Source organism: Pleurodeles waltl, chromosome 4_1, assembly GCF_031143425.1.
Source record: "Pleurodeles waltl isolate 20211129_DDA chromosome 4_1, aPleWal1.hap1.20221129, whole genome shotgun sequence".
NCBI lineage: Eukaryota > Metazoa > Chordata > Amphibia > Caudata > Salamandridae > Pleurodeles > Pleurodeles waltl.
In genome coordinates this window covers 675992012-676005712 of record NC_090442.1, presented here as the reverse complement: position 1 = coordinate 676005712, position 13701 = coordinate 675992012, and the positions used below count along the sequence as shown (strand labels likewise).

General features: G+C 46.7%; 1 protein-coding gene across 50 annotated transcripts in view; it reads left to right on the top strand.

Annotated features, from left to right (window-relative positions):
- CELF2 (CUGBP Elav-like family member 2) overlaps positions 1-13701 on the top strand; it is a 986198-nt gene that overhangs the window by 598920 nt on the left and 373577 nt on the right. The gene's annotated exons all lie outside the window — the stretch shown is intronic.

Here is a 13701-nt window from a genome sequence, read left to right as displayed (position 1 = left end):
CCCCTGGGCACCGCCGAGGCGGATGGAGGGGCGCACCCCGCCCCGGCACCGCGCCCCCCGTCCTGCGACCGCAGCAGCGATGCCTCTCCCGCCCGCCCGTGCAGCGCTGCCTCCTGTCCTTTTAAAGAAACGTGAAAACGCTGCACCGTAGCCTGACTGTGGCGGAGTTTATTTACACATGCCTAGGAGCTCGGGCGCCCATCCGAGTAATCTGGTGCGCCTGAAAGCTCGAGCACTGTCCGCAACGTCTTTATATTTAACTCTTAAAACCGTCAGACACATACCCCCGTCCAAATTCTAAAACTCTTTAGTGTACTCAAGCGGCTCTCTTCAGGGCTGTTTTCAGTATACCCACCAGCCTTTGTGTTTTCTGTGGAACAGAGCCAGCAAACGTTTTCCCTTTCATTACAAAAGACATCTATTGCATATTTAGCCATTGTTGAGAATGTGTCCAGGATCACACTGTTTAATTAAGTGGGGAAACCGGAATGACAAATGTGGTCGTCTTGTGTTAGGTCAGTGGCCACATGTCCCAAGCACTCATGTTTACTGACCACTCATGGCAGACACTATCTCCACGTGCCTCATGTCTTGTATCTGGCAATATTTTGGTGCGCTTCGAAGAAGAGTGAGGAGAGATCTGAATGCGTTCAGAGGTGTTTGACAAGCCGCTGATCTAGGCACTCGCGCGATAAGCTTATACTTGCATCAGTGATGGGGTCTGTATACAAAGAGCACTTGTCGCTCATGCGTCGGAATGCGAGCCGAGAAGTTCCCGCACACGCTCTATAAGGTCCGGCCACGTTCTCTTTGGATATGCGCTCTGATGTGAACGTGCCCACTTCTTCCGGGGATACACTTTCTGATTATTATTTTTAATTCACGCAGACCTCAAACAGAAAATATCGCCGACGATTGAAGGGCGCGATATGCATATCGTAGTGTACAGACTCACATGTCGAGTTCTGCGCCGCTACTCCGCTTCAATAAGGCGCAGTGTGCGCCTTTTCTTTTTCAGGTTTTGACAAAAAACTCAAATCATAGTAGAGGACGAAGTACTGTGCGTGTGACTGATGACACCGCTAATGTGAGGGGCATTGGTCATCCCTTTGTGCCCTAAGGCAACTCTCCGCTGTAGATCTTGGCAGGACCCGAGGTAAACTTTCTTTGGGGCGCATCTCTGTCCTCAAGCACGTGGCCAGAGCTGCCTGCGAGGAGGACACGTGCACACGGACAGTCCCCAGGCCAGCGCCCAGATAGGATTCCACGTGTGGACAAGAATGTTGGCTCCAGTCCCTGGAGGCTCGGGTTTCTAATCCCTGCTACCTCACTTCGCCATGCTTGCGATCTTGGCCACATCATACTTTTCTTCTGTGTGTTTTCTCAGTCGAAGTGTGTGTGTGCCCACCGTTTCTGTTTGTCCCCCGAAGCTAGGGTGAAAACACGTGAGTTTTGGCTGTTATGGGGAATGTATTCACGTTTGCCATTTACTCCAGGCTGAGCGAGCACGCAGCTGATCTCATGGGTTGCAGCGGCTGTACAAAAAAAATAAACATTTACAATATTACCCCGGTGCCGATGACTTGTGAACGTGAAACACGCCACTTCTAACCTCGTTGGTGGAAATGTGCATTTTCAGTTTATTTTGTACACCGTAGGGTAGAGAAAGGGACCACGTTCCTTCTGAGAAGGACCGAGGCGTAGAACTACGATTACAGCAGGTCTACTGTAAGGCGCTATAAAGCGCCTCATTTCTGCATGAAATGGAGAAGTGATAATAACTGTCTGTCAGAACTGGCCATTTAATGACTCTCATTGTTGTTAAAGATTTCATTTGGTAAGTCAACTCTTGAAAACTGGAAGTGTACTGTAACATTTCAGAGCAATCCGTAAAATTAACATTTTACAGCCCAGGCTAGAGGGAATTATTAGTGAAAATAGACCAGTTCGTCACTGTCGTCCAAAAATGCCATCACAGTTTTGCCGGACGAAGTTTAACAAACGCGATCGCCCTCCAAATGGAAAATACGCTCCGTGGCGACCTCTTGTAGCACTGTAATCCCATGTGAATGAAAGTTCCCCTTGCCGCGGGGCCACGCGGGAGGGGTGATCCGCAGGTCACTTTCTCTTCCTGGCTGGCCCTGCAGGGCTGCATTCCAGCAGTGATGCACCTGGGACATGAGCCGGCGTGTTCGAGAGCCCCGAACATACCGCAGTCAGACGCGACGCCCCGGGCAGGCCCCGCACGATGCAGGACTGGCCGTGGCTTGTTTCTGCCAAGCACATGGGCCTTGTGGATCACCAGCATCAGTCTGTGCAACAGCTGGGGGCTCTGACATCAGGGTCCCGCCGTTCTGTTTCAACATCGACAACTCACTCTATACTTGGCAAAATAGGTACAGTGGGATATAGTTCTGCAGCGCCCAGTGCAATCCAGAGCCCCCTCTAAGCGCCCTCCCCCTTTTTATGGCACTGGTGAAGTGGACATAATGGCATACAAATTCAATTCAATTTATTTTTTATTTTTTTACCTACAACCTATCCACTAGAGTTAAGATTTAGAAATTGGTAGCAGCCCGTGAAGATGTCAAAGTGTAACTGCGGACGACACTCCATTCTAATAGATAATCCAATTCAAGCACAGGGACCTAAAGAAATGTTCACAATTTGAATAAATTGACGATTGATCTGTACGACCATCTCATTGTTCTACAGCAAACAAAACAATCATGCTAGACCTCCACTAAGAGCCAAGGCTCCAGCTAATCCCTCCATGGAAACTAAACAAAGACAGCTATTATTATTAAAAATGCACATTCTAACATTATGGCAGGAGCAAAAAATAGTGCGTAGTGCAGGTGGAGAGTCCCCGCAGCTGTCTGAAACTAAATTAAGTTCTATAAGAAGCATACGCTTACATAATGGGAAGATTAGAACTCGCAGAGGATCCACCGAGCTGCCTAGATTTATGATTCCAAGGGAGGATCCATTTGTCATCCAGACATATTACCTCTCAGACTGACTCTGGCGGAATCAGCCGGAGAATCGTCCGCTCCTGATATAAACTAAAAACAAATTATTTCAGAAGGGAGAGGGCCCTTCCTCCATCCTGGCCTACCAGCTCGAGCCTGCCAGGCTTCGACGGGGACTGCTTTATTGCTTTTCCACTAAACAAGTTAACGGGGGACATTTGCATCTTTAATTCTCTCTGGAGGCGAGAAAAAAGTTCCCGAATGTAAACCGTGTGCCGAGAACATCCAATTCTTCAGGACGCCACAGAACGTCAAAAGTTGCTGAAACTTTTGGGAAATGATTCAAGATGTATACATGTTTAGGTACCACCTAAATAGTATTTTCTGTACGCACCCGCCTTTCCAAGGTGCGGGACCTGACGCTAGATCCTGCGCATACATTTGCCCAGGATCACACACTGCCTGGCGCAGAGGACATGATCAGGTCGCATGTGGGAGGCGGAGGGCAAGTAAAGCCAGCAGCTCAGACATATTAATAGGCAGGCGCACCTCTTAAAATTGCCACTGAAATGATAGAGGCTCAGTTAGATAAATCCTTCCAAAGGCAGCGGCGTCCAGTGGCTGAACCACTAATTGCACTTTTGTCTTTCCTGACTCTTGAACTAGTGTTCATCCAGGCAGGTCCGATCTGAACGGGAAATATCTCCAAAGTGAGATTTTGGTTTAAATAATTCATTTATTTGTGCCTTATTGACACACATCTACCACTGAGATAGCTTGGAGGTTTTCGAATTTGTATAGACCGACTTGTAGCCAGCATTCTACCCTTCAGAAGTCAGCAAATTAAAGCGCAATGACGTGTTAATCAACAACAGATCACTTATTCTATGATGAGCAGTATATAAATGGTAAATATTAGTATTAACATTAGTAGAATTATTAGTATTATCATTGGTATTATTAGTATTAATATTATTATTACTATTAGTGTTGTTATTATTAGCTTTTTCCCCACCATAGCATCCCTAAAAACCGTGCTGTTATTCAGGCAGATGAGGGTAAAATATTCTCTGGCTTCCGTGTTGACGGTGTTGCATCAGCTTCCTTTGGTTGCTGTCTCAGCAGGGCTTCCTCCAGATGCCACTCGAGTGCCAGCGGCATGCCCGCCTAAAGCCTCCTCAACCCACAAAACGCCAACTGTGCCCCCGGCACTGCAGACCTGATCACCCAGTGACCCCACATCCTGGGCAGCAGGTCTTGCCTTGCATTTTGTTCTACCCCACCCCGTGTGGCACTTTCGCCCTTGTATAGCAGGGGCCTTGCCCACTTGTCTCATCAGCTGGCTGTACCCGCGGGCCTCGCGCTGCCCCCCTGCTGACAACATCTTTCATTCCTTCTCCCTGACCCCGCGAGGTCTGCTGCAGGAACCTGCACTCCCGGAGACTTCCTAAAATGGTGGCTGAAATGTGTATTTCGTGTATCATGTATAATGGCGTGCTGTACATTGCAGAGGCCTCGATGCGCTGTGCCCGGGAGAGTCTGGAGATCAGCTGTGGGGGCACTGGGCGGCTCTGCCATGAATTAGTCAGCACTCCACTGACCCCATCCCGCCCCCCTTGCAGAGCATGTCCCCCGACACTTTTGAGATGGACCCTTGCACGGCTGAGCAGGGATTCCACCGAACACTGAAGCACTGGGCGAGGACCAGCGGTGAATGAGGGTTTCAGTGCAGCTCAGTCCTCTCCCGCCCGCAGCTGTGTCTGATCGGATGGAAACTTCTACGTGATTACGGTTACTCAAACGTCCTCCCTGTTAGCAGGGATTACCCACCCAAAACATTACCAACAATGCACTAGGCCAGGCCTCCAAATATCCGGCCTGCTAAGGACGTCAGCTCTCGGACCTTGCCACCCAGCACACCGGAGGTTTCTGCGGCAGAGAGGGGCTGGGCAGAGGGGGTAGAAGGTAAGCGGTAAGACACTTCTTCCTGCATGACACCGGCTTCCCCCGACGCCCCCTACCGCGTGGAAAACACGATGCATTAAAGGGGGAAGATTCAGCCTCGTGGCCCTGTGTGTGCCTCTGGTCCCTCTCCCTCCCCTGCGGCAGTACCCCCAAGGGATGCCTTACCTATCTAACCTGCCCCGGGGGCCTCCACCCCGCTCTTCAGCGAAGTGCTCAGCGGGCACTCAGTCGCCAGGTTCGGTCTTCGATGTCCCTCCATCTGCCTCACTTGGCCCACCCCGGACAGTGCTGTAGTGTCCTGGCATCGGCGGGTGGGGCCCTGGGTCAGTTGACACCTGTTGCAACATTAAATATTGTCGAATATTGAAACATGCTGTTTACAGCACTCGGAAGCGGCAGAAGTGTGGTATGAAGCGCTTTACAAAAATAATTTCCGAATTATTATTGCCATTTTTATTTGACACTGGTTCGGTGACTTTCCACGGGTGTAAGAAATGTTACCCAGTGCAAGTGGCTTGTTAACGTTGTCATAGCTCACGGGCGGCACAGCGAGTGCTGACCTGTGCTGCTGTCGTAGAGGTTGTAGTCTCAGCCCTTAAAGCGCCTCTCTATTAGTCTCTCGTGCCACTAGGTCGGCGTGCCCAGGGTCAAGGAGGGTGCCTTCACAAGCAGCGGACTCTGAGCACTGCTGCGAGTCGTGACTCAAGGCGCTGACCAAGTGCTGGGAAGTGTTACTGACGCCTGCGGTGGCGGTGCCGGTGCATTTCCGTGTGCCTACAACGCACACAAGCGCTCTACCACTACACTGAACGCATGAGACTGAATTGTCGGTCGTGGCACGGGAGACTTGAATTTCACTCCCAGCGTCCCCACTTAATTACAATTTTGGATCGCGAGCAAGTCACCATGTCTGTCCGGTCCTCTGCCCGCACATCTGTCACAATGTGGGGTCTCGTGAAAAAACGTATTTTCAAAAAGGGTAACCGCATTTAAAGTTCCCAAAAATGTCGTTGGCTGATCTGTATGTTTTGGACAGATCTGCTCACAGACACATAGATATAGGGGTTGTGTAAGCAGGCTTTCAGGTCTCCTCGCCTCCTACTGCTCGCCATTTCCTGAAGATAAAGGCATCTGTGTCCTTCGAAGCGCACTGCCGAGTGGTTTAGTGGGGCCGCCTCTGGCTTAACTGCACGGAAACATTTGCTTTTGTCCTTCAGTGTTTTCCTGGGGTCTGCTTGTTGTGAACAGGTTCAAGGAAGCAAGAAATGTTTGCTTTTACAACAGCTGAACACCTTGTGTGCGCATTTGATCGTCTCTCAGGGCCAGCTGTCTCAAGTGATCCCAGTTGTCAGGTGGGAGTGGGCACCCAGTCCTCTTTCCCCTCTTGCTTCCTGGTACTCGTGGTCCTTCCTACGTTTGGAATTGACTAAACACAAACACAAGTAGCCGAAAGCAAGGAGACAAGCCAGAAGTTACTGAGATGCCTGCTGTTTGCTCCACGCTTTTGGAATTGCCGCAGCTGGAAGACCAGTGAGTGAATTTTGAAGTTGCCCCACTGCCTGGGAATAGAAATGAATCATAGGGCACTGAGCCTAGATACTATTCAAATGACATGCTCACTGGGGAAGTGTCCCAGTCCATTGCTGTGAATTGGTTACAAAAGACTAGGCACTCCAGTGTGCACCAAATCTGGGAAAATTCTATACTGGCCGCTACTTCTACTTGTCACGCTACTGGCTCTGTCCCAGTCTTTCTACCATTTCAAACACAGCCGCTTGTCCAGAACTTTTCCAGAGGCCAGGAACCTAGCCCAAGTACAGTCCAGTCTGCCTCATGGTCGCACTGTAGTGTAATCTGCAATGATTTCATACATCACACACAATTGGACAAAATGTAGTGAATTTTTTAGATCAATTTTACCCTCCCGCAAACTTTTCCACCCTCCCCCAACAGAGCGCACCCTGGAGGGTGATAATTTACTTTTGGGACTTTAAGTTTGCTGTGTGTTTTTGTGTTAGAGTCTGTGTTTTCTTTGCTTTCTCTTCTCACTAGTGATCACAGTGATAGTTTAATCCCTTTTTCTGAGTCTGGTTTGACTGTCTATTGAAGCGATGGTGAACTGAACTTGTCCCTTTAACATATACCACCTAGAACTGCGATTAGTGAGTTTCGGAACACTCCCAAATATGGATCACACAATTTTGACAGGTGGAGAAGGAAGCATTAGAAGTTGGTCACCACAACCAACCATTGGCCAACAGAACGAGGTGCATTTAGATTGTAAAGGGTTAGTGTGGTCCTGGGTCAGAGTTGTTTTTGCCTCATTTAGTGTAGCCCGTTCAGCCAGTAGTGGAGAACGTGGAGATTCAACATGAGAGGCTCAATGGATCCCTTGACTCAAGACCTTTAAGGTCCAATCACTTCCAATTTAATAATGCAACATTATGATGAATTATGTCTGAGTTGGCCCATACATCTGCCTTTCAGTAGTGAACAAAAAGTGATTTTGGTACACAAATTTAGAAAAGGCGAAGTGAGGGTCAACATCTGTAGCTCAGACAACAACATTTAGAGATTGCCGAACCCTGAATCATGCAAAACGTGTTGTGATTTAGTTATGATTTGATTGTTTAGAGGATAGAACTTCATTGCCTTTTTCCAAAGGCCTTATTCGCCTCTGTTAACAAAAATAACATTTCGCCCCATGAAGCATTGGGTGAAGGTTTGGACGCAGGCCCTTCACAGTAGTAGTCAACAAAATATTTTGAAGCCTTCATTTGTGAGAGGGGTTGTAAGTGGGCAAGACAGCTCGGGGAATAACATGATGGTTTTTGAGATCGCCTACAGGTCACAATTTAAAACAGGGGAGAGTACCATGGGTTAGTTACCAGCGCAGACACAGGCAGGGCTGGAATCTGCCAGTGGGATACTTTCTGATGCGCTCTCAGCATCAGATCTCAGAAGGTCATCACCTGGAATCAGGACCGCTGCTAGCCTCACTTAGATATCTTTAGTTCTCGATGTTGCCAGTGCTTTAAATGGGCCGGTACTCTCCGGTACTGAGTACCGGCACTTTTTTTTATTTTGGGAGGGAGAGTACCTGCACGTCTCTAGAAAAACGTAATACTTTTAATTGTAGATTTCCGGCACTTCTCAGGAACAAGCGGGTATTGTGTTCTCTGTTTCCATTTCAATCTCTGGATATTGCATTCCCAGTTCGAGCTTCAAGGCGACGCGCCAGGCAGCCTTTGAACAATAGCACGAGCTCAGACCTTATTCGACCATGAAGCCACAATGTTTCTGCCCTGAGTGAAGTCCGATCTTGAAAATGGTGTCAGTGCTTCAGATTCTTCCTCTCACCACCGGAAGTTGGGGCTTGGGTGAGGCCTCGGGCCCTTGCAGCGGCGCCTGTCCCACCCCCAGCTCAGGGATTTCACCTCTTGCAGCCTCGACCTTCATTCAGGGGCTTCTAGGACTATTCCATGAAACAGAGATCGAGGGGTCACACATCTTTCAGTGCCATTGATTCCTTGAAAATACTGTCTTACAAGCCCCCGCGGACATTTAATTGTTATAACCCTTTACTGCATGACATTAACAGTGTTTAATGACCTCTGCTGTTCACTCTGCAATTACTGACAAAAGTGCAGCATGGAAGGGCGGGGCAATTAACAGCTGTTAAAGACTTGCAGTGTACGGGCAAAAAGACGATTTGCCCCCATATCACTCAACACAGACAGATTAACATGTCCACACTGCCAAGACTTCAAGTACTCCCTGTTTTACCCAATCATCCAGGACAAGACTGACCCACCAAATCCAGCATGCCACGCAAGGGGAGAGTGGGAGGTATTATTAGCCATCTAAATGGTGCCAGTTTTATCAAGCTCGTGTGGATGAGTGGCTTTCCTTGCCTAACCAGTGTTCGAGAATACATGTCTCTCACCTCGCCACTTGCACTGAGGGTGACCTGAAACCAGTCCTGGTTTTTCAGCCCGCAGCACAAAGCATCTTGGGATGGGTAGTTTCATTTTTTCCATGTTGACCTCCATGGACACCTTGTTATACTGTGCCGGTGGAAAGCTGTTCTAGAATATTTCTGCAGCTACCACGCAAGCTGGTAGGCTAACGTGCAAGCTTTCAGATGGTTCATCTAGTTTCTTTTACAGTTTCGTTTACGTTGTTCTTTTAGTCCTATTACGTGTTCCGCTACCATGGGGTCCTATGTCACGTGTGACGCCATCACACAGCAGTGTTTTCCTGTAGCAGTGAATGTGCTTGCCCATTGTAAGCATGGGAAAGGCAAACCTGCACATGCCAGAATGCATGGTGGGCTGGTAAAACCTCCAGAGCTGGTTAAGGTTCCATTAATGACAAGGGTCATTTGTCCGTTGTGAATGCCTTGGCATCTAAAGGGCCTCCTTACTTCCCTGCATGTGTTCAGAAGCGCAGCTCACCGTCTCTGCCAGTGCCCTGTAGTTCAGATATCCTGTCACTCGAGTAGTAGGATTATGAAAAGATGCTGGTGGCCTTACACTGACCAGTACACACTGTTGCACTACTGAACGTTCCTCATATTTTTTTGCACAGTGTTTTCATTTTTCCGATGGGCACTTTTATTCTCTTGAAATGCAGTTACAAAAGCCCATAGGAACAATATACTAACATAACCACAGGCCTCACGGGAGGCCTGAACACCTGGCTTCTTGCGCAGTAAATTGAGGAGCAGATTTCCATGACCTTTCTCTAGGTATTGGAGCACTGATATCTAAAATCCTGCCTTTGCAATCTAATAAAAAGCTTGCAAGGCCTTTATCGGAAACCATACCTGATCCTGTTGAGACCGAGACATCAAGACTTCAGCATTTTCAACCCAAGGGATGCTTGCAAGGCCTCTTTCGGATACCATAAGTGATCCTTTTACTACAGTCTGATGGAGACATCAAGGCTCTAGAATTTTCAATCCAAGGGAAGCTTGCGAAGTCCCGCTTGGAAGCTGCACGTGATCTTTCCTGCAGTCTGGCGGTGACATCTTAACTCATCTGCTTTTCGTTTTTAAAACACACTGCAGTTGGGTTCTGATGTTACAATATCTATTGCCAAATAACTCCCTAGACCTTAAAACTATGTCCCCAAGAACAGTCAACAACTAAATAAATCTCTTTTAAGCTTCTTTCATGTTCACTTTCCTTCTCCTACAGTTTCCAGGCATTGGCTAATGAGATATATTTACAACCATCTGTGTATTTAATGCAGTTCTGGTTGGAAGAAAAGGAGAGCAGGAATTAACCGCCTGCATGTCACCACGAATTTGTAAACGGTTTTGAAAGTGAGCTACACAGCACTAATTCCACTATTAGTTTGCCTCTGAACGACCTGAGCTTTAGCTATGAATGTCGGGGGGAGTTGGGCAGGAGGTATGAGTAATCATGTATTATACAGAATAAAATACTTCCTGCTTTACGTACAAAGGCTATTGCAAGCCACCAGAGTGCTCTGAAATATAAATTAACTCCACCTACTTTGTCCATTGAGCTCTAGTGGATCTGTGCATATTACCCCATCTATTTTCAACTGCAAATGTAATAAAGAATGGGCAGTGAGGGAGATGATGTTCTGTCTGACCTAGTTCCATATTACAGAAAGGCTATCCGTACGAGAATTTGCCTTGTATATTGTCTGCTTCCCGTCACTTCTCCGAGGATCTTACTGAGGCAATTCCTACTCTATGCAGCACTAATAGCCACTCTTTCGTTGAGTCAGCATCCTTTCTTTAATTGTTTAGACTCATTTCTTATTTGTGATTCTCCCCATCAAGATGCTGCTCTTGTTCATTGCAGAAAATTCTGAAAGAGAAATAAACTTCTAGAGTGTGGGTCATTTTTGCAGGTCAGGCATGGTGCTAAATTACAAAACAAAACATATTTCAGAGCATAGCCAGTTTCTAACTAGTGGATGAAAGTCAAGTAATGTATTGCTCAGTCTATGTAACACAATACTTGTGTGAGTCTAGTGTATCTTGAAGTAGGATAGTGCGTAGAGGTGATGTCAGATAGGTACCCCAAAAAGAGAAGTTATTTCATGGTGCAGTCCAATAAAGTCTATTGGCCTATTTTTTTAATTGGCCTTTGGTACACATATACCTGACTAAAGGGGATGGGGAGGGAGGCAGAGACAGAAGAAGCTTTTAACCACTAATTTAAAGTACCTTGCTTCTGCGACATGCAAATCGGTTGGCATGTTGTATAAAATGGAGAGTTGGAAAGTTGTGGTGGTTTCGACTGAGCATGCACTGTTGCCAAGGACGACTGTCTATCTGTCTGTCTATCTGTCTATCTGTCTATCTATCTACAGAAAAATGTATTTCTTTTCTTTCTTTTTCTTTAAAAAAAACATGATGAGACTGGCTAAATAGGCAGTTTTGTCTCCAGGCTAGACCTACGTTCTTCATCCATTAGTCTGTTAAAGTATCATTCATATTTCGGTTCCAACCACCACAGCGTGGGGAAACTGGTCAGGACTTTGCAACCACTGCTTCTTTTCAGTGTGAGTGACAGCATTTTGTTTGTGCACATCTGGCCGCAAAGTAGTCCACTTAAGTGCCAGGTCTTGGCTTACGTGAGAGTGTTGGAGTAGTAATTGTACTCAGGGGTGAGGGCATGCCTGCAAGCATATTCGAAAGTACATAGAGCTGTTGATTTGAGCGCCATGCTGTAGTGTACATAGTTAGTGTAGTGCCTTCTAGACTGAAAGATCAAAGCCTTTATGCCTTGTCCTCGGCGATGTCGATCACCCAAGAATCTCAGGGCACAAAAAAGATTGTATGTGACAAAAAGTTGTTAGAATGAAAACAAAAACAGGATGGTGGAGGACGGATATTGGGAATGAAAATCACTATGGAGATCTATTTTAGCCAAAAAAATCTGAGGTTTAGCAATGGAAAAGTCTATACTTCTATTCATTTTATGTGGTCCTTTTTAGCGAAAGAAAATTGAATTCTAAGCAGAGCAGTGTTAAATCAGTTACCTGGCTTCTCTTGAAACACCTACATCATTTAATAGTTTCACTTCTAGACAGTTAGAAGACCCCATTCATTTTTTGTTCTTTATGGGAGAGGATGAGCGTGTGGGACTGAGCTGCCTACTTCGGAGCTGGGGGAAGCAGGTTCGAGTCTCAGGGTCGGCTCAACATCCTGAAATTCTGGGCAAATCACTTAATCTCCCAGTGCCCACAATTCAGCACCTTGAGACCCTCACTGGTGATTTGCTGTGCTTTACACATCCTGGATTTCAATTTTCTACCTGGGCTGTTTCTGATTGTCCTCCACTGATCTGCCCAGATGCTTCATACAATGTTACGTGCAGTGAGTATATGAGTGGCATATATTCAGTTGCTAGAAATGAGTTCTCTGCCACATTCAGACACTTACATGACCTAATGCCACTCTAAGCCCTTCGTTGACAGCCAAGTTTGTAAAGTGCATATACCCCGCTCCAGCCACGAGCTCATCTGCGGCAAGTGGCGCGCTTTGGAAGGGGGTCATGGAAAGGCAGGGATTTTCTTCTGACAGGGACCCTCCAAAGTCACGATTAGCCACTACTTAGAATTCAGTCGTAGTTGAACCCAAAGATGGGGGATCTCATACACCCTCCTCCTATTGCGGCTCTTACTAGCCCGTGGTCTTTGTGCCTAGCCTTGTTCGCTCTTCCTGCAGCAATTGATGCTAACTTTCATTTGTGTCTTAATGTGTTCGTGTCCTGGTAGAAGCCCTGTAAACAAAGGGAGTAATCCTTAAAAAAATAATTGCATCAGCCATGCGACTCTTGCATCGAAAACTGTGTATAGTGCTCTCATACCTTTATGTGGGAAACAGTGTCTTCATAGCACTCACTAACAAGTCCAAAGTCACAGACACATATAAGCATGTGAACTTACGCATATTCACAGGCACAGATACGCACTGTGATAAAAATGCTTTTCACTTTTGCTTTTCGCTAGAGCGAATGTGATGCTCTATTGTTTCCTGATGCATATAGTTGGTACATCCACTACGCGCATGCTGTGAGGGAGACGCACAGATTGACTGGTCCCTCTCCCCTATAGACTCTACATACCGTATGATATTTTCTTGGTTTCTGAAAACAATCCGCCTCATTAGTTAAAATATTTCAATTAGGCTCGAATGCATGTTTTATTGTTTTTATATCTTTTTAAGTAAGGAGATCAACTTTTGTAATTAATCCCCGGAGTTCCACTAATGGCACATGAGTGATGGAATGGAGGAAATATGCAAAAGACCCAGGCTTTTTACAAATTCACGGAATGCCTGCAACGCATCTAGGCAAGAACTGAACCCCGGGAGGCATGGCGCGGCCAGGCGGGATGTACTGCATGCTGATCATATATCTTACGTATTGAATGGAGGTTAGTCCTTGGATGGCTCACTCTGCGGGCCTGCTGATGACCTCTATACTTCACTCATCCCTTAGTAAGGGGCACCCAACACAGTCTATACATTATCAGTGACATCAGAGATTAACACACCTGTGGGAGCGTATAAATCAAAGATTCCCCAAACGCTGTGTTGTGTAGCTCCGGTCAGAAATGCAATTTTTTTTTTTTTTTTGCTTCTAGCAACCTCTGCAAACAGCTTTGCAACTCCTGTGGTTTCACCAACAAGACTAATAGCGAAACACTAAATACTAAATTTCGGAAACGTAACCACCATTTTGATTGTGATTGGAATGCCAATATGTGGTGTTGG